This window comes from Chrysemys picta, chromosome 5, assembly GCF_011386835.1.
Source record: "Chrysemys picta bellii isolate R12L10 chromosome 5, ASM1138683v2, whole genome shotgun sequence".
Classification (NCBI taxonomy): domain Eukaryota; kingdom Metazoa; phylum Chordata; order Testudines; family Emydidae; genus Chrysemys; species Chrysemys picta.
In genome coordinates this window covers 55142660-55163094 of record NC_088795.1, presented here as the reverse complement: position 1 = coordinate 55163094, position 20435 = coordinate 55142660, and the positions used below count along the sequence as shown (strand labels likewise).

Below are 20435 nucleotides of genomic sequence, written 5' to 3'. Positions count from 1 at the left end.
TCATAGTACAAAAGCTTCTCTATGTTTTGTGAAAGTGCAAAATGAGCCCACATAAATCACTCTTTGTTATCTGAAAATATCTAGGATTCTTAAAGCTTGTTCTATTTTTAACATTTCAGTCTTTGTCACCCTAGTGAAAGCTGTATACTGCCTCACTGAGCCAACAATACTGACTATCAACTAATGAAGAGAGATTTTTCAATAACTGCTTTCCCAAACTAAGTCTCTGAAAGGGGCTGTGTGGAGGTGAGAGCGAGAGAGAGAATAACTATTTATATAAATATATCCTTCTTTATTATTTTTTTCCCTTTGGGTATTTTTGTTTGAAGAATGTTTATCGTATTTTACAGCTGTACAATCTGTAACATGCATTGTATCCTACAAAACCACTACAAATATAAAATTGGGTTATGCCACAATGAAATTTCAGAAAAAAACCCAAGCTTTGTCTCTTCAATTATTTAATAAACAATACACTCTAAACAACGTGACTTTGCTTGCATTATAAAAGTGATTCAGATGCAGCTGAACTTCTATTGGAAAACAGTTGAGAAAAATAAGCAACTCTACAGTGTGATCTGTTTTAAAACTCACTTTTCCAAATCCTAACCAATACTGGTATGAGACAGAGGTTAGATATTTTAGGGGGTGAAATGATATTCCTTCCCTAGGATTATTTAATTTATTTTTAATGCAAAATATGTTTATTTACATTGCATGTCTGGTTCCAACACACTGCCTGCAGATTAGGTATTTATCAAGTATAGTTTTTTTTAAAGTATTAAAATCATATAATTCAGCAGTCTTTCTAAACTTTTAAATATAATTACAACAAAACAAAATTATGGAGATAAAGTAGGTTTTTAAAAGTAGTCTAAGATGTGATAAGTTGCCATGTAGCTACTAAAGACCTGGGCACACTCAGAGAGTTGTAACCAAAGAATACTGAAGTTGAGTATTTTTTTTAACCCAATGGAGGAAGAGAAGAAAACACTTTTTTATTTTATCTGTTGCACATTTTATGTAAATTGAGTACTGCTGGTTTAAAAGCAAGCAATTCAGCCATGCCACAGTATCAGGAAAATTGGAAGACAGCATCACTTAGGGCTTCTCTACACTTACAAGGCTGCAGTAGCACAGCTGCATTGCTGTAGCGCTTCAGTGACAACGCTGCCTACCTATGCCGATGGGAGGGATTCTCCCATTGGTGTAGGTACTACACCTCCCCAAGAGGCAACAGCTGGGCTGACAGGAGGGCTTCTCCCATCAACACAGTGCTGTCTACCTGTCTACACCAGGAGCTAGGTCACTATAACTGCGTCCCTCGGGGGAGAGGAGAGGGGAGATTTCCCACACCCCGAGTGATGTATTTGTAGCGACACAAGTTAGAAGTTTGGATATGCAGCTTCATTTTCCTGATGCATCTCCACTGTCCCTATTTTTTTTTTAAATGTAATTTTTAAATAAAACATGGCAACAGAGAATAAAACCTCCACAAATATCCAGGTATAAACATCTTAAACAGTAATTGTGAAAGGTGGATTGTCAAGACCTTAAATTATCTCAAAATTGTACTTTTTAGTAATAATGCTGAGAGAGTAAACAAATTTATGAAAAACAAGTAAAGTAAATGTGAAGTGAGGAAAATACTGGATGCATTACTACTTTCTTTAAAGTACTTAAGACTTGTTTTCCAGGAAGCACCATCTTTTCTAACTGAGCAAAATAAGGAAAAAACAGTCTCAGTGGAAGTTTCCACTCTACTGGCTATCATCCTGATCATCTGTTCCGAATACACACAAGGCTAAATTTCCTGTTTTCAAACTATTGTCACCATTTTCTAGTCTTGTGCTGCTAGTTCTAACTTTAGCTTTGTTAAATAAACAAAAGAAAACATTGAAAATAAAGCAGAACAATACCTCCATGCATATTTACTGCAAGCAAAATGTCAGAATTTATATTTAATCATTTGAACTAAAATAAATAAATCAATACTGAACTATTCATTAAAGTATCAAAGAAAAGGCAAAAATTAAAAGAAACGTATCTGATCACTGTGTAAGGATATCTCTCGTTTTAACAAGCCTAAAACTACAAATTCATCATTTTTACATGCACTTTAATTTTGCACTGCATTCCTTAAGTCCCATCTACGTTAGAAGTCTAACTGTGCTAACAGGAGAGCTGGACAAAACTCAAGATTTCCAGTTCCTGGGAAATTCTGATATTTATTAAGTTTAGTTTAGTTCTGATTTGGAAAGACACCAAAATTTTCCCACAAACCAGAAATTTCACACACATACAAAAAATAATTTTGGAAAAACTGGCATAGAGTGTTTCTGAAACAAAATATGATCCTCAGAATCCCACAACTGCTGACTGAAACTAAGAAGACTCATGTCAATTTTAATCAAGTGCTTCCAGGACTCCCAAGGTATGTGACTCTAGGCAACTGGCCTGGGATGCCAGGGCTTCCAGACTCTCAGGCCAATTGGCTCCCAAGGCTGGAAGCCCGAAAGCCCTGAGAACATCCTGTGCTTCCAGGCTGCTGGATCCACAGCAGGCATCCCCAGACCCAACCAAGTCTAGCAAACAGGTCTATAACTGTGTCATCTGATCCACATCCACACTCTCCTTCTCAAAAATCATGGGGTTGCATATTGGCCCGTCCTCTATCTATTTACTTACCTATATACCCCAGACTCCCAATCTCAGCACCTCCTAAACATTAATGCATTTCTCCTCACACACTCCTGTGTGATAGGGAAATATTATCATCCTCATACAAATGGGGAATTGACTCAGAGAGACTAAAAGATTTACCCAAAGTCATGCAGAAAGCTTGTAGCAGAACAAGGAATCTAACCCAAATCTCTTGAATCCCAGGCCAACGCTCTAACCACAAGGCCACCCTTTCTCTTCTTAGTCTATATAATCTTTCTGGGCAATCTTGCCCACTTACAACCTTCAAACTATCATGATTTTTCTAATCACTTGCAAGTTTACCTTGCCACTCCTGCCTTGTCCCCATCTGTTTCAATTCTACATCTCGACCTGCCTATCCAACATCATCTCTTCCTGGAGGTCTTGTCAGCAAGAAATGTAATGTGGTCATAAATGAGCTTTTGGTCTGCCCTCCCTTGACCACACCATTACTGCTGAAGACAGCACCCTTGTCCCTATCACTCATGTTCATAATCCGGGGGATGGGTGCCTTTTCCTTGCCCTGCCCATCTAGGTGGTTTTCAGATTTTGCTGCTCCTTCCTCCACAATGTTTTCAAAATACAGTCACTCCTTTCTGTCCCTACCACTCTAGTTCCAAGTGCTCACCTCCTTCTGTCTGGTCTCACACACACACACACACACACACACACCCCTCCTATCACACCTATTCAAAAATGCAGCTGCTAATATAGTCTCGTCCTTACCACCACTCTGACCACATCACTCCCCTCCTTGAATTCTTCAACTGGCTTCCCTTTTCAACACAAGTTTAAGCTTCTTGTCCTTAACTTTAAGGCCTTTTCATCTCTGCCCTCCCAACTAATTTACTTGACTCTCTTGTCTCTTATGCCACCTCCTATGACTGCTGCTCCACCAATGATGCCAGCTTTCTCTGCCCATTTGCCATCTTCTCCCACAACCGGCTCTGCATTTATTTCTATGCTTGGAAAGTCCTCCCTGAATCAACATTTAAGGCCATGACATTTCCTTCCTTCCAATTCCTCTTCGAGATCCAACTCTGCTGTAATGCCTACAAGCAATCAGTCAACCAATTACAGTCTGGTTGTGCATAAATTGGAAATGGCTGATTTATTTTAAAAAGTATTTCATACCTTCATAAATCTTGCAGGTGTGGAGGAGATGCCTAACTGGCTTAGTTTAGTTACCTTCATCCTTCTATTTCCTCCTTTTAATATACTCGTTGTGCTGGGCCCCAAAAAAGTACAGGAAGCTGTTGAGGCTAGGACTTGTCCCTTGGTATGTGACTGTACTCTGCATCGGACAGGGGTGTTTTGATGCTGATTGTGACCTTTAAGCACTACCATAGCACAAAGAACCAGCAACAGCATGACCAGAGTACCAAGGTCAAATTCTTGAACATGCAGTAATTGGGAGAGGCAACAATGCCTGATCATATAAAAATGGTTTAATTTAAAAAATTTGAAGTTTGGGTGTTATAGGGGCATGGTTAACTTAAAACTCCTGGATGAAATCCTGGCCCCATCTAAGTCAATGGGAGTTTTGCCACTGACTTCAGTGGAGCCGGGATTTCATCGCACATCTTACTTTTTACTTACTAGCATTACAGTAATCTTAGGCACTGTTTTTAACTGGAAGATTTGAGGGAAAAATCTCTCTGTTTCCAGTTCATTTACTTGTACATTTACAGCATCTTGTGTATGTTCAGTTTCACTACTGGCCTGGATAGTCCGTCAATTTCCCTTGTCCTTGTGTGAAAGCCTCACACAGACAAGAAGAAGCAAGACATTTAAAATTATATAAAAATGTGCTTGTAAGACCAAAAACACAAGCAGAGGGACTTCAGAACAGGCACAATATCTAAAACTGTTTTTATACATTTTTTTTGAAACTGCTTAATATCAACTTGATGGTGCCCTTAAAAAAATCCTTCTCCAAGGCATAACAGACTATTTCTTTTAGATTCAAATACTGAAACAAAAGCTATAAAATGAATGAGACCAGTTTAGAGAATCAAGAGTACACAACATTTAATAATTAATGTATACTTGAATATACTTTAAAGTTTAAAAAAAAAAGCTTCCATGTAATCGCAGCTCATTTGACAATACTTGGTTGATAAAACAGTACCCATACTAACTTATCAATTCAACTAACAAAACATTTCTATAGTCTATAGCCTCTCTAAGAATAGTCAAACAAACCACCAGATCAAGTGTTTTACAGAATCAAATAACTACATATGATCATTTTATTGTCACCCTTCTCTTCCCTTCACCCAACAACCACTCTAGTAACTGAAATTTAGTCTAAAAGCAAAACCTCATAACAACCGTGTAACAGTAACCTACATAGGAGCTCATGATCATATCACTGAAGATCTTGAGAGCAGACAACTCAATCCCTCAAGTATTAAATGTTTGTTTAGGAATATTCAGTACAAGTTTATTTTTACTATAAGGAAAACTCAAGTGCCATACTATTGTTTGAACAATCAAACAGCAACATAGATAAGTTTCTCAGACAATGGCCAGCCATATCAAGACAAATTATGCATTTTAGAACAGCACTATCCTAAAATATACATTCTTTTGACTTAATATATCAGAACAAGGTTGTGTATTTGCAGTTTGCAGTATTAACTCTTAGAAAAGTATAAATGGTGTTCTAAACCATCTTATAGTATAAAATTACCAAATGTGCTGAATATTTACTTTCATGTCTAAGAAACAGCTCTTATAAAATCTTTAACTTGTATACCAAACAAAAATGACATCCTTTCTAGACAAGAAAAATTAACCTAAGGAAAATATAAATCTTTCCTTGGAGAATGTATTTTTTAAAACCTCATTAAATTTTCCATACGAATAAATAAAAACATCTTATGTCAGTTTTGGGAGCAGTTTACCTCTCTGTGTTTTCAGTAAATCCAAGCAATGTCCTGGCCATTTCTGTAGTTGTGTCTACACCAAAATAAGCAGAGCTTTCTTTTTGCTGTCAGCTTTCCATCTCACTATACATACGCCACCCTATCCTAATAACCTTTGACCAACAGGAAGTAGACACAATGGACTGAAAATAACAGCAATTGTAAGATTTAGAATGATTTAATATATAAGGGGTGGGTTTAAAATATGAAAAAAAAACCTCACTGGGTCTCTAAACAATTTGCAAAAAAGCATGATATCTATAAAAGATTCTAAACTCCAGGCTACTCTGAAGATCATAAAACATGCTAACTGTAGAGTACATATTTTTTCATAGAAGTCTTGATGCCACAGCTCTTCTGTGGATAGGGATTTCTGCACAGGAATAATTTGGGTATATCATCTCTTAACTCCACAGATCTGGGGCTAGTATAACAGTAAAGGGAGGGGAAGTTTCCTACTACACATGTGCAAAGTTACTCTTCAATTTGTATCATTGCTGATAGATAATAGGGTAATTTCTTCATCTTTCCAAATGAACCTGAAGGCTAGTATTCTGTGGAAGCTAGAAACCAGGAAAATCCACTGATTTATGAGTTAGGTATATGGAACATATGATCATGCCAGGCCAGATCAGATCAGTGATCCACCCAGTTTGATATGCTGTATCTGACAGTGACCCATGCAAGATGCTTCAGAGAAAAGTACAAGAAACCTTGTAGTGGACAATTATGGAACAATCTGCCCATAGGAGAGGTTTCTTCCTAATCCCAGGAAGTTAGGGATTGCCTTGTGCCTTGACGCCTGAGGGTTTATATCCATTTATACATTATTTAATGTATCTGTAAATATCTACCTTAGCCACAGAAATGTCTAATCCTGGTGGAAAGAAGAACAGGAAGACTTGTGGCACCTTAGAGACTAACAAATTTATTAGAGCATAAGCTTTCGTGGACTACAGCCCACTTCTTCGGATGCAAAGCTTATGGTCTAATAAATTTGTTAGTCTCTAAGGTGCCACAAGTCCTCCTGTTCTTCTTTTTGCGGATACAGACTAACATGGCTGCTACTCTGAAACCTTTAATCCTGGTGGGGTTTTTTTCCCAGTATACTAAATTCTTGACCTCAGTATTTAGCGGCTATGAGTTCAAATGATCAACTAAACTAATTCCTTTGATTAGTTTGAAATTTGTGGCCTTTCATTTTCATTTTATGTTCCCCTTTTTAGGTTCATTGATTTCAAGGCCAGAAAAGAATGGTTGTGATCATCTAGTCTGACCTCCTGCATAACACAGGCCATCAAATTCTGACAAAATAATTCCTAAAGCAGATCCTGTAGAAAAGCATCCAACTTTGAGTTAAAATTTGTCAGTGATGGAGAATCCACCACGACCCTTGGTAAGCTGTTCCAATGGGTAATTATTCTCACTGTTAAAAAGCCCTATTTCCAGTGTGAATTTGTCTAGCTTCAAGTTCCAGTCATTCAAGCTCTTTCCTCGTGAGAAAGGGTATGTGTGAACATCCAGTTTACCTTTTCTATACCAATCATTATTTCGTGCACCTTTAAGTCCTCTCTTAGTCATCTCCTCTATAAAATAAACAATCCTAATCTTTTCATAATCTCTTTTAAAGCCTTTCCGTACCTATAATTGTCTTCATCACCCATATGAACTGCCATAATGGATCAGGCTGGAGTCCATCCAGTCCAGTATTCTGTCTTGCACAATATCCAGCCCCAGATGATTCAGAGGAAGATGCATGGACTGACGTATGATACTCTACCCTTCCCCAATTAGGTCTCCTCCTAATTTCTTGTAGTTAGAGATTGGCTTAAACCCTGAGGCATAAAGATAGGGTGAACAGGGCAGAACATGATATTCCAGGTGAGGGCATAACAATTTCTATCATATAATAGCTTGTAATCCTTTCAGAATTAGAGGAACAGAGAGAAGGGGGAAAAAAACCATTTACAACCCCCCAACACCCTTGTCCTGCCACTTAGCATAACTTGGCCAGACCAAAGGATTCTGCCCATAATTTTTACTTAACCGTGCTCCTTCATTAAAAACAAGTCACTTTGGGGATGAGAACAAGCAGAAATCTCAGCCCAAAATGTGAATTTGAGAAGGTTATAAGCATGTCAAAACAAAGTAATACTCATACATACCTTTTGCAGTGTTAACTACTATATAAACACACACACACACACATTTTATTCTATATAACTACACCCATGTTATTTACATTAAACTTCCCATGTTTTTAGTAGTACTTTACCAAATACTTAACCACACCAGAATCAGAAAATTCAAAAAAGCTTTGGCATCAGGTTTTACAAGCTGAGTCTGGATCTAACTTGCTAACATAGTAGTTCAGGAAAGTCTACAAATGCTAAAAATAACTGCACACAGAAGATACTAATATGATGTACTTCATTACAGAATCTATAGTAACTTCTAAATATACAACTCTTCCGTTGTGTCTGGGCAGTCTTTTGGGAACACCAGTAGAAACCACTTGCTCCTTTGTCTACCACTAATGTGCCTTTTTATGTCACATTTTAACTGTCTTTTGAAGTACAATTATTAATTGATCATGGAGTAGAAGAATGATTTTGAGATCTTCTTCCACCACATAACCTGAAACCACACTGTCTGCTACTTCCAATCTCCCTTTCCCCTGCCTCCACTTTGAAACAGAACCTGATGCCATAACACCAAGGAATAACAGAAAAGGGATATCCTGCCTAGATATTCCATTATACAGATCAAATCATCAGTCCAGAGGGTTTTTGCTTACACATGGGATAAAAGAAGATGCTTCCAACTGATAAACCCTGAAAAGGAAACAAGGTTGGCTCCTCAACTATTTTTAAGGAGTTAGCACTCACAGAATAGTCCAATATTAACGGCCAATTCACAAGGCCTGCAAAGTCATTATGCTGAAATAATGAGAGTCAGAGTTTTTTCAAGAACTATGAAAAATGAGAAGGCAAAGAGTAAATATATATCTGCCCAGGATCACTTTACCTAACCACAAAAAGAAGAACAGGAGGACTTGTGGCACCTTAGAGACTAACAAATTTACCTAACCAGAATGTTTTAAAAGAGATCCAGAACAAACAATGTCCTTGCCTTGCATACATAGCCCAAACAAAAAAGTCATGAAGTTTCATATCATTCTCGACAATAAATTATTTCCCCAGAAAAACTAAAAGTTACTTTAAAACTGTTTTATTAACAAATATAATGCCTTTATTGTATGTGCCAAGTAACACAGAATGAGTTGCATATCTTCACATATGTCACAAAACATAAGAGTTTGCTTTTTAGCCCTTCCTTGTTGAAGGATACCAACCATGTTATAGGAGCACTATGTCATTTACATGACTAAAATTCTTAACAAAATCTTTCTTCAGAGGGTCCTATTAAGTTAAAAGCATCCTGCCCTCCCTCCCCACCCTTCTGCTTTGCCAAGATTTCCTTTGACACCACCAGAGGAATACTTTATGCATCTTGATACTTCACTAACACCAACATCTGGGATATCATGGATTACGGCAAACAAAACTAGTAATTTAAATTATTATAGATTATTTCAATATTAAATTCATAACAGAAACATCACTTTCGGTGCCAGGCATTTCTTCTAGATAAATGACTAGTTCAGGTAAATGCCCTTCCAACCTATCACTGTACCCCAAGAAATGCCTAGAGTCTTAGGCAAAGTATTGACCTGAATCCTGGGGGTAGGCTGAAGAGAGCCTACCCCAAAATACGGATTATATGGTAGGAGCCTTGTAACCCCTGCACTGGAATCAATTAAATGCCCAGCACAGGAGAATGTGGGTGATGGGTGGGAAGCACCCCTTCCCTATGTTAAAGTTTAATAAAATTTGAGGCCTGCCACTTTCAAATCCATCCATGTATCTGTCCTCATTTCACTGCTGTGTACACATCAGTCGTGGTGCACAAACTGAGAAGAATTTTAAACACACTAGTCTAGAGAAAAATCTGTTTACATTCTGACAATGTTACCAACCACCACTGCTTTAGGAACACTTCAGAGACGGAGCAGTTTACTCATTACGAGGATCATTACTGAAGAAATGGTAAGAGAAAACAACCCTGTCACCCCCCCAATACTAGAAATCACTGTTGTGCAAAAGTTTGCATCTCTGCCATCACCCACATAGCAAACATAGAACAACAGTAAAAAAAGACACACCGTTGTATTGTTGTGTGCTTGCAGTCTAATCTTTGGTCTTCTTGATAGTCTTGGCAGGGAAGCGAAGGATTGAATGGGCACAGAGACAAAGGACTTGACTTTACTACTGGGGTAAGTCGACCCAAGTTATGCTACTCCAGCTACATAGCTTAGTTTGACTTGCAGGGCAGTGAAAACATCAAGGTATCAACAGCAGACGCTCTCCGGTCAACTTCCCTTACTCTTCTCAGAGAGCTGGAGTACCAGAGTCAATTTAGCAGGTCTTTACTAGACCCGCTAAAACGACATCCGTTGCATCGATTGCAGCAGTGTGGATCTCCCCAGTAGTGAAGAGAAGCCCAAAGAACCTCTCGCTCCTAAGTGGCATATCAGCATACAGTGTGGGGAAAACTCACTGCTACTGCCTGGCCATACACCTCTGCCTGGCAGTATTAGAGGACTTGAGCCTCAAAATTTCAATTTGACTAAAATGGAAGTAGCAATGATTTAAGCCAAAAAGGTTTTGGGGAATAAAAGTAAAAGTCAATTCAAGAACACCAATATAAAACATTTATCATCGCTGCATCTACTTGCAAAAAGTGTGCAAGTTACCAATATTTTTCCTAAGTTATAAATATTAAATACAAAAACTCATAGCATATTAACAAAACATTAATGCCTTGATCCTGTAAGCGTTGAAGACAGTGGAACTACTCACCCTCGTTTCAGATGCTGTCTAAAACAGGTCATCTTGAAGGAAAATGGTGTGGGTGATTTTAAACAGACCAAACAAAACGTCTTACAACCTCACAGATCTGTTTGTTTGGGTCATTTAAAAAATCAAAGTAAGTGCAACAGTAATAGCAAAAAGTGCTCACCCTCAGCTCTTGGCACATTTACAAAAACGTATCAAGCAGAAGAGCCAATACATCATAAATCAACAGTCTACATTGTGACCAAATGCTGGTGTCATAACAAGCAGTGCAATAGTTTAGGACATTATACATTTGTTCTAGTGCAGGAACTAAAGGTAATAATGTGATTATACTTCACATATTACAAAAATCATAGTTAAGCACTTTCTGCAACATCAGTCTGATGATAGCCTGTGACACTGCATGTAAGGGATGCAATAGCTGAAAAATATTTTAAAAACTGGTATGTGTCACATCACATGATATTTCTAAATTAATACAAGTCCCTGATTTAGTTGGGAATTGGTCCTGCTCTGAGCAGGGGGTTGGACTAGATGACCTCCTGAGGTCCCTTCCAACCCTGATATTCTATGATTCTAAAGTCATTTCCACTATTTAATCAAATACATTCTAATGAATTGGTAAAAGGGAGGAGCAGATTGAAATGGCAGCTTTTTCTTTAACTCACAATATTTATATTGCAATTTCCAACCCAAGCAAAAACACACTGGTGTTATGATACCATTGTTAGAACATGTTTATACGTCTAACCTAACATTTTTGGAACCAGTCCAGACAGTTCAATAAACATATTACAAACAAAATTAAAAAAAGAAAAACAGTTAAAGACAAACATTTAGCTTTTTTCTCTCCTATTTGGACACAAAGTAGTTGCAAGAAAAATATTCTTGCAGAAAAACAATTATCCAATAAAAGCATTTTATGAACATTAAAGTAAGCAAATTTGCTTCTTTGTTGTATCACAAAAATGCAGTTTGCTAAGTTTTTTTTAAAAAAATCAAATAATTCACTCAGAGCCAAGTAAATTCTCAACTTCACAAATTAAAAGGTAGATAAGCAAAATAATTTAATTAATGCACTTTTAAATCATTGCAAAGAGAAATCCAAAAAGTATAGGATTACCTTTTCTTTAAATGCAAACAAAATCTATGTTCAAAATACGAACAACCTTTCAGCAAGATATATCTTTATATATAGAATTCTCTTTCATCTTCATAGACTTAAGAGTAGAGGCAGAAAATGACATCAGTCATCCAAAATGACCTTTTTTTTGTGTCCCACTAATATCCCATATCCAATCTGGCCTTCTCCAGTGGTGGTGACGGCTCACCCACATCTACCATTCTCTTACTCCACTATCTAGGTGCTCATAATGTTAAGAACTCGCCACTCCACACCAATATTTCTCTATACACCAGAGATGATGCAATTTACAAAACCTTCTCTTTCACTTTAGTCAACAAGAGGTTAAGAGTTCAGAGATTGGCCAGTTAATTGTATTAGTTTGGCACAGCACTACTTTACCAGGAATCTGTGTTTACATGCCCTGGAAAAGAGAGAAAAAACATCTGTGCCTACAGCGATTACAGACTAGAGATTTTTTAGATTGCATACGATGTGTGATGTCACAAAAAACAGTCAGCTCCTCACACAAAAGACAAAATCTTTAATGAATTAATGAGTTGTAACCTAGAGAGCGTTTACTCTCAATATTTTTATTTCTTCAATTTTATAAAAATATCTATAGGTTTGTCTCCAAGAAATCGGAGTTTACAGTAAACTAAAATTGGGATTTACTGATTATGTGTGGTTAAACATACTACTGATCTTAAAGAGAAATGGAAAGGTAATTTTTAATAGAATTCAAATGTAAATAGTCAAGTAATGGTTTAAATTTCTGATTTTGAACTATGATTAACAGACTCATGACTTTCAATTTGAAAAATAAAAGCTTGACTGAAAAATTAATGAGGACATGTGTTACAAATCCATGGTTTCATATTGGTACCAAAATCACTTCTACAGAATACTACAGATTTATGTTTATTACTTTGTAATATATTTAAATTGAATTACAATAGATGAATTACTTGATAAACTGTAACATCCTACATTACATTCATTTGATTAGTTGAACACTGTAAACACTAAAATAGCAATTTTATTTTCTGCAATTTCTTACATAATTTTAAATTGTATTTTGATTAATAAAACTTATGTCTAAGAATTCCCAAGTCTGCACCTTATCTTAAGCAAACAAAAATACGTTTGTCAGAAACATGGTATGGGACAGTGGCTAATTAAATTTACTTAACTAATGTGTGTACAATATTGTATCCTCCCTAATGCTTTCTTAGCCATCTTACCTAGACCTCCATATTTTTTCCTCAAAAGCTCCCAGCTGCTAGCATGGACAATGGTCTCAATGGCTTAATAAGCAAACCAAGATGACACAAGGTCTCTATTTTGTTCCCAGTACTTTTCCTGCTATTGCTATCAACTGAGATCATAACAATACTGTTTTATTGTGACAGAAACCTATGCTGACTCTGGGTGTATGGTATTTTCCACTAGTCAGTAGGCTGATGGTACCCATAATAAAGCTGAGGTTCGTCCCGTCACCTGAACTTGCTTGCAGGCTTTATGGCTAGATGCAAGTTCTCCTGGGGAGAAGACTGGAAATTGTGGTTAAAAAACAATTCTGCTGCTGTTCCCAAGGTCACCCCAAATTTCTCGCCAAAAGAGGCATGATGGTAATTCTGATAAGGGAAAACAGACCAGTACAAAGTGCTATATAACGACCTTATGCCCCAATTCCATTTGCGCAACAAAAGTTTGGATGTTCTGGCAGGTTCCTGTGGGCGAATGGGGAAAATGTGCAAACTTAAAAATATTTGTCCCAAGTTTTGCACTCCCTCCCAAATGCAAAAGTCCTCTTCTGAGTGCAGCAGCAGGAATCCTTGGATGATGAAAGTAGAGCTACTCAACCACTGTAACTGTCAGTAAGAGTTACAGACAGAGGCCAATAAGGAGGAAGGACAAAATTGCTGGTGGTGGGGGGAGGGGGATCATCGTAAAGCATGCTTGACCTGTAGTGCCCTCTGATGAATTAGTATGGCGCTCCCTGTACTCCTACCACAGTTTCACTTCTCAGAAAGACAGTAATGCCACTTCAGGCACTCTTGACATTTGATTCAATAATACCATTCTTAGGGCTTCTTTATTACAAAACCTCTTACAAAAAAAATCCATAACAAACAAAAAGGTACTTCTAGCTTTCAGGGCTCCTCTGAAGCCTGCCCTCTAAGCTCTGTTCCTAGTCCCCTGAAGGTTCTCTCTCAATCTTACGTTTCTCCTCATGTCAGGAGCCCCTGCTCTTCTCCTGGAGATGGGTAATTCACACAATTATTATCTCCTCCTGGAGAACAGCCTTCTCCTGCTGGTGTCTGCTCCTTGCTAACTCAGGACCCTGCAGGAGCCTTCTTACTCCTTTCTGTGTTTTTAGGCATCTGCCCTGCTATGAAGCAGGAGGCAGCAGTTATGCTGGCCCTTTCTCCCAGCTCCTTCCTTATTGGATAGACCCCACCCTCTCTGCCCAGCTCAGGTCCTAGGCCCTTAAAGATACCATAGTAACAAGATTCGTTCTAAATGCTACTTTTTCATGAGGACCCCTTTCCTCTCTCCTCATATAGCCTCAGGCTTTGTGAATCAGACCACCCTAAACTCTTGAAGGGCCATGATATGCGAAGGGGAGGATTGACCAGTAGGAAGTACTGCCCTTAAGAGACAGAATACCCCATAACAGGGGAAAGTAAAGAGAAACTCATTTCCAATTAAAAGGAATTCCTTGCAAGAAGCTCTCCCAGAGACAGCAGAAAAGAATACATCTGCTCTGCTTTGTGAAGGCAGACACACTGGAAATAGGAAGGTTGGGTCAGCAAACACATCCTCAAAGTGAGCTTCCTGTTTCAATAAACAGATTTAAAAAAAAAAACTGGCTCTGTCCCAATGGATTGGATAGAAATACCCATGAGTTATGACTTCAGCCTAGAACAATGGATCCATAGCAGGGAAATTAAGATGGTCACTCAAGGAATTACATTCTCTACATTGCAACAGATATTCCATCTGGCTTGGGAGCCTCATGATTTTCAGCAATATCATGACTTAGAAAACTTCCTTGTGAGTCAAAAGTATCTTGAGATAGTTACTCTGCATCAGCTATTTCACATGCTCAATAACTAGAATGGTAGGTTGAATGTTTAAGATGACCAGCAAAATGTTCACATATCGATACATAATGGATACTTTATAGGGAAGTAATTCATTTCTGTCCACTATATGCAACTATACAGTTAAACATTGACCAAAAAGAGAGCTTTATACGATTTGTGTAATCTCTGTAGAACTCTGGGAGCTGCAGGGGACCGTGCAAGCAGATGGACAACGTAAACAAAATGTCTTGCAGCCCGCCAGTGGATTACCCTGATGGGCTGCATGCCAAAGGTTGCCGACGCCTCATCTAGCCACTCTTGTTTGGATGTTTCTTGAAGGCAAGTGCTCCTGATTATACCCATATATGAAATGTAGTCTATAGGTCCTTAAGATCCACTTGCACATGACTCATTATTTGGATTTTTGGTGGAACACACGTAAGAATAATAAAAAATTATTCACGTTAGGGTCTCTGTTCTTTTACCATCTTGACAAATTGGCTCAATGATTGTTTTTTAAGAACATAAGAACGGCCATACTGGGTCAGACCAAAGGTCCATCTAGCCCAGTATCCTGTCTGCCAACAGTGGCCAATGCCAGGTGCCCCAGAGTGAGTGAACCTAACAGGTAATGATCAAGTGATCTCTCTCCTGCCGTCCATCTCCACCCTCTGAAAAACAGAGGGTAGGGACAGCATTCCTTACCCATCCTGGCTAATAGCCATTAATGGACTTAACCTCCATGAATTTATCTAGTTCTCTTTTAAATCTTGTTATAGTCCTAGCCTTCACAACCTCCTCAGGCAAGGAGTTCCACAGGTTGACTGTGCGCTGTGTGAAGAACTTCCTTTTATTTGTTTTAAACCTGCTGCCCATTAATTTCATTCGGCGGCCCATAGTTCTTATATTATGAGAACAAGTAAATCAACTTTTCCTTATTCACTTTCTCCACACCACTCATGATTTTATATACCTCTATCATATCCCCCCTTAGTCTCCTCTTTTCCAAGCTGAAAAGTCCCAGTCTCTTTAATCTCTCCTCATATGGGACCTGTTCCAAACCCCTAATCATTTTAGTTGCTCTTCTCTGAACCTTTTCTAATGCAAGTATATATCTTTTTTGAGATAAAGAAACCACATCTGTACGCAATATTCAAGATGTGGGCATACCATGGATTTATATAAGGGCAATAAGATATTCTCCATTTTATTCTCTAACCTTTTTTTAAATGATTCCTAACATCCCGTTTGCTTTTTTGACTGCCGCTGCACACTGCATGGATGTCTTCAGAGAACTATCCACAATGACTCCAAGATCCTTTTCCTGATTAGTTGTAGCTAAATTAGCCCCCCATCATATTGTATGTATAATTCGGGTTATTTTTTCCAATGTGCATGACTTTACATTTATCCCCATTACATTTCATTCACCATTTAGTGTAATATTTGACTTTGTTCTAAATTATCTTTATACAAACAAACAGTGCTTATGTGATCAGCACTTATAGAGAAAAATGATAGATGCCTTAGAAATGCCTTAGACAGTATGTCAATCTCAGAGATTTCATTGCCAGACTAATAGGAAATCTGTTCTGTAGTCTCGATGCTGTTATTCATTGCAAGTGCATATGTGCTTACTAATGTCACATAGCACTTATTCTTAAGCAGCATCTTAACAGACATCAACCAGCTGCTCACAACATGCAGTAGATATTCCAAATATTGTTTCTATTGAATTTTGAATAGCAAAACCACCACTTACCTCACATCTCTTTCGCTACATGTCTTCTCTGAACAAAAGGATAATTGTTGACAGCTTAAGCAGAGAAAGGCCAACTTGCTGAACATATTTTGATAAGGTGTACAATATCAATATTGTAGCAGGCAAGTTCTTGCACTACAACAAATTCTTCAGTTTGGCTTATTGCCCCAGCAGGGCTCAAATATTCCAAGTAATAATGTATAAGCCATATTTATTTTTATTTAAACACTGCATTTTAATGACCTCCCTTTAGCAACAGTAAACAATGGGTTAAATGGGCTCTCTGAAAGCCATCTTTTCTAGGCACATCTGCATGTGCAGCCAGCTGCACTATCCCTAAACAAGACAGCTGGGTATTGCAGAGTGCTGCCTATTATGAGCTATGTCCCTTAGTCAACACAAAACAGAGCATCAGAGGATCAACTATATCTTAGACCAAGACTACTGCTGCCACTGACGATACACCTGTTGCTTCACCCCTTGCTTCAGGAACACAGAGTACTCAAAACACGAATGTGCTCTTTATGCTACTCTTACTACAGAATCACGAAATGGCAGTGGCTAAGCATGTTAAATAGATTTAACACAAACAACTCTGACATTGACATCAAAGTTAAATTCATTCCATAATTCAGAACCTTACTTTAAAATAAGATGAAATGGAACATTTTATATTGGCATCCAGCAGCTGTGACTTTTATCCAAAACAAAAAAACAACAAAAATCACCATTTCAGCCTCATCCCAAAGAAAATGAAAGCATTCTTAGCACCAATTCCCAATTGCAGTACATCTGAAAGCTGTGCAATCTTGTAGACTCAATGAAGGTTTCAATCATCTAATGAGATGAGGTAATCTGTGTGTGGTTTCACAGTGCAGTCTCAATGGCAGCCCATTATACCAGTCCCCTGACATGCTGAAGCATCAATCACAGCACTAATCAGTTTTCTCTACTATCCATCACAGAACGAAACTACTGCAAAATACAGAACCAACACAGGTGAAGATATCATATCAAATCTAAAATAAGCTCACAAGGTAGCTCATAAAGTTATAAATTCAGCCACACTAGTGTAGAGATACGTTTATGAAAAACTGTGATTTGGAAACTCTCTCTCACAGGGGCAGTGTTGTGAGTATGGGAATTTGGAGGTGTGCCCTAGAGGCGGGGGTTGGGAACACCGTATAGTGTGCAGCAGCTCACTACAGAAGCTCTCTCATTTGTTTTATGAAAGTTGTATTCCTTTCTCATTCACTGGTTTGTTATTTAATGAACCCCAAGATTGTTACAACTAACACAGGCACAAATTCTAATGAAGTCATGCCATCAACATGTATTCAATGCATTATGCTACCTGATACTTTACCAGTGTAATTTGCTAATTATTACAGAATGCAGAATACTACATTAATAAATTTCTACTAGCATTTACCATTTATAATTATCAGACTTAAAAGTTATTAAACAGTTTTAAAATCTTCATTTACCTCATTTACACATCAAATATAAAATATGTTAGTAAAACAGTGTTAAAATGGCAAACAAAATCCTTTCTTTTCAAGTCCACAGTTCTGTTGTCTATCTTTTCAGGTACTTATCACCACAGTATGTGATTGTGTTTAAAGACACAACACCCCTATAAAGGTAGGGAAGTACTATCATAATTTTACAGGTGATGAATTGATGCAGAGATAGATTACGTGACTTGCCCAAGATAACTGGAAGTCTGCAGCCAAGGAATCTAAATCAGGTCTTCTGTATCCCAATTTATTGCCTTATCTGCAATATCAGCCTCCTATCTTCTCCTGAAGCACTTGAAAATATCACAAACCACCAGAAATTTTGGATGTTTTATTCACTACATTACTTAGTGATTCCCAGTCTTCTCAACTGCTTCAAGAAGAGAACAGAAGCCTGAATTCAGGTGCTGAAGTAATTTTTTAAAATGTATTAATCTTTTCATACTGTACACAACACCATTCTGATTTGGATCTTTTAATGGTTTATTTTATTTGCTTTTTTTTTTTTTTTTTTACAAAGCTTTTCAATGCACCTTTGTCTCAGAACTTTAAGCTGCTTTTCCCTGCAGTGTTAGAACTGGTTGAGTTTTCAAGAGGCACAGAGGATGAGATGGAGAGGGATGGGGTGGTATAGCTAAAGTCTGTAACTTTTACAGAGTACTTGAGACCAAAATAGGCCATCTTATCTAAAATTTGGAAGCCCAAATATGGTGAAAAGTAAAAATAAAAACATACTAAACAGACTTAGGCCTCATGACCCTGCAGCTCAATATCAGCCAAATTTCTCCTGAAAGAATCTCAATCTGTTGCCAAGAAGTTAATTCAAAAAGTGAATGGATAAAGGGGGAAAATAGCATGTGAACCTCATGATGACAAGATTCAAAGTTTTTTTTCCATCAGCTAACTGCTTTGAAGACCACTACCTCAGTGGGCACAATGGAAGCCAAGATTATGACTCTGGACTCTTTCCTTGCTGAGCAATCCTCCCTTTCGAGGACACACACTGAGCAAAAGGTAATTTTGTGGCATTTGACATTCCAGATATATTACATCATATATAAAGCATGCCTGCAGATTCTGGAATCCCTCTCTGACAAGCATACTTTTGATTTACTATGAAGTTGGTCTGTTGGTCCTTAAAATGAATCAAGAGAACTTATTGGCCTGATTCACCACTCCACTTTTAAGCCAGTGAATTTATTGAATTCAATACAACTAAAGTAGTGGGCAAACACTGACTTGGGTCTTTCATAGCACTTTTCATCCACAGCTCTCAATGTACTTTATAAAAGACAGACAAGCATAACTATCTTCATTTTCAGAAGGGAAAAACTAAGGCACAGAAAGACAACTTACCCACTGTGACTCTAAAACTTCTTAATGCCAACTGGCAAGCAGGTGCAGAGGGGTTACAGGAATTTCCTAGGTCCAGTATGCACATTCTAGCTCACCAAAGAGTGTCATGTGAGGTCTCAACTAAAAGCCGGTGTCACGCTGGGCAGCATGAATGGATGTTGTGTAAGGAGTTATGTATCTAAACTGAAAATTATGTTCTTAAGGTTTGTGTCTAAGGACTGGTCACACGAGCAAAGGTGAAAAAGATTTTCTAAAGTGTTTATCTATCTGGCTGTTTACATGTAAATTAAGTCTGTATGGTTCACGATAGGGCTTCTCTCACAGTCTGAACCAAATGCTAATGAAGAATCGTGAAAACTTCAGAGAGAGAAAAGTAAGAGGAAGAAGGAAACAGCAGTGGGGAAAGGGGGGAGGGGGAGATGGGATAGGGATGATCCTATTTGGAGGTGAACATCAAAGGTTTGCTCTAGTAGTCTGGGGGACAAAGGAGATATCCTGTCATCCTTCACCTAGGAAGTATACAGACAGAGAATTTGCTTCATGAATGTCTCAACCATGGTTGGTTGAAAACGTTGGAGAGAACTTTGAATGAGACAATCTTCTTTAGATGGGAGGTTAACTTGTTAGCTAATTTGGAAAGCTGGAAAGTGTGCTATGATTTTGTTCTCCACATAATTGTTTATTTCCAATATTCTTACCCACTCTCACTTGAATCTCTGTCCTTTCATAATAAATATACCTCTGTGCTGGAGTGTTAAGCAAAGTGGTGATCCTGAGTTGAATCTTACCACCTGATGAACCCTGTTACTTTGGGGTTCAGTGGATAAGGGGCTGGGCTGTACACTACAGGGAATGCTCTGAAGATTCAGGGATGTGTTCAATTCACTACCCTTCACAGAGGAGGGAAAGCCTGTGGAGGCCTGGGAAGGCAGAGCTTTTGTTGCCAGAGGAGCTGATCCACAGCATGCACAGACAAGACTAGGTGAAGGAGAGGTGCCTCATAACCCTGGGTACCACTAGGGAGTATCAC

General features: G+C 38.1%; 1 protein-coding gene across 23 annotated transcripts in view; it reads right to left on the bottom strand.

The window, feature by feature from the left end:
* Positions 1-20435, bottom strand: part of GAB1 (GRB2 associated binding protein 1) — a 140795-nt gene that overhangs the window by 60392 nt on the left and 59968 nt on the right. Inside the window, exon 1 of one of the 23 annotated variants that reach the window (XM_065596430.1) lies at positions 17173-17610. The exons of 21 other annotated variants lie outside the window; for them this stretch is intronic. The gene's annotated coding sequence lies outside the window, so the exon portion shown is untranslated. Of the gene's footprint in view, positions 1-5612; positions 5797-17172; positions 17611-20435 lie in introns of those variants that run through there. One more of the 23 variants, XM_042850286.2, reaches the window with a different exon arrangement.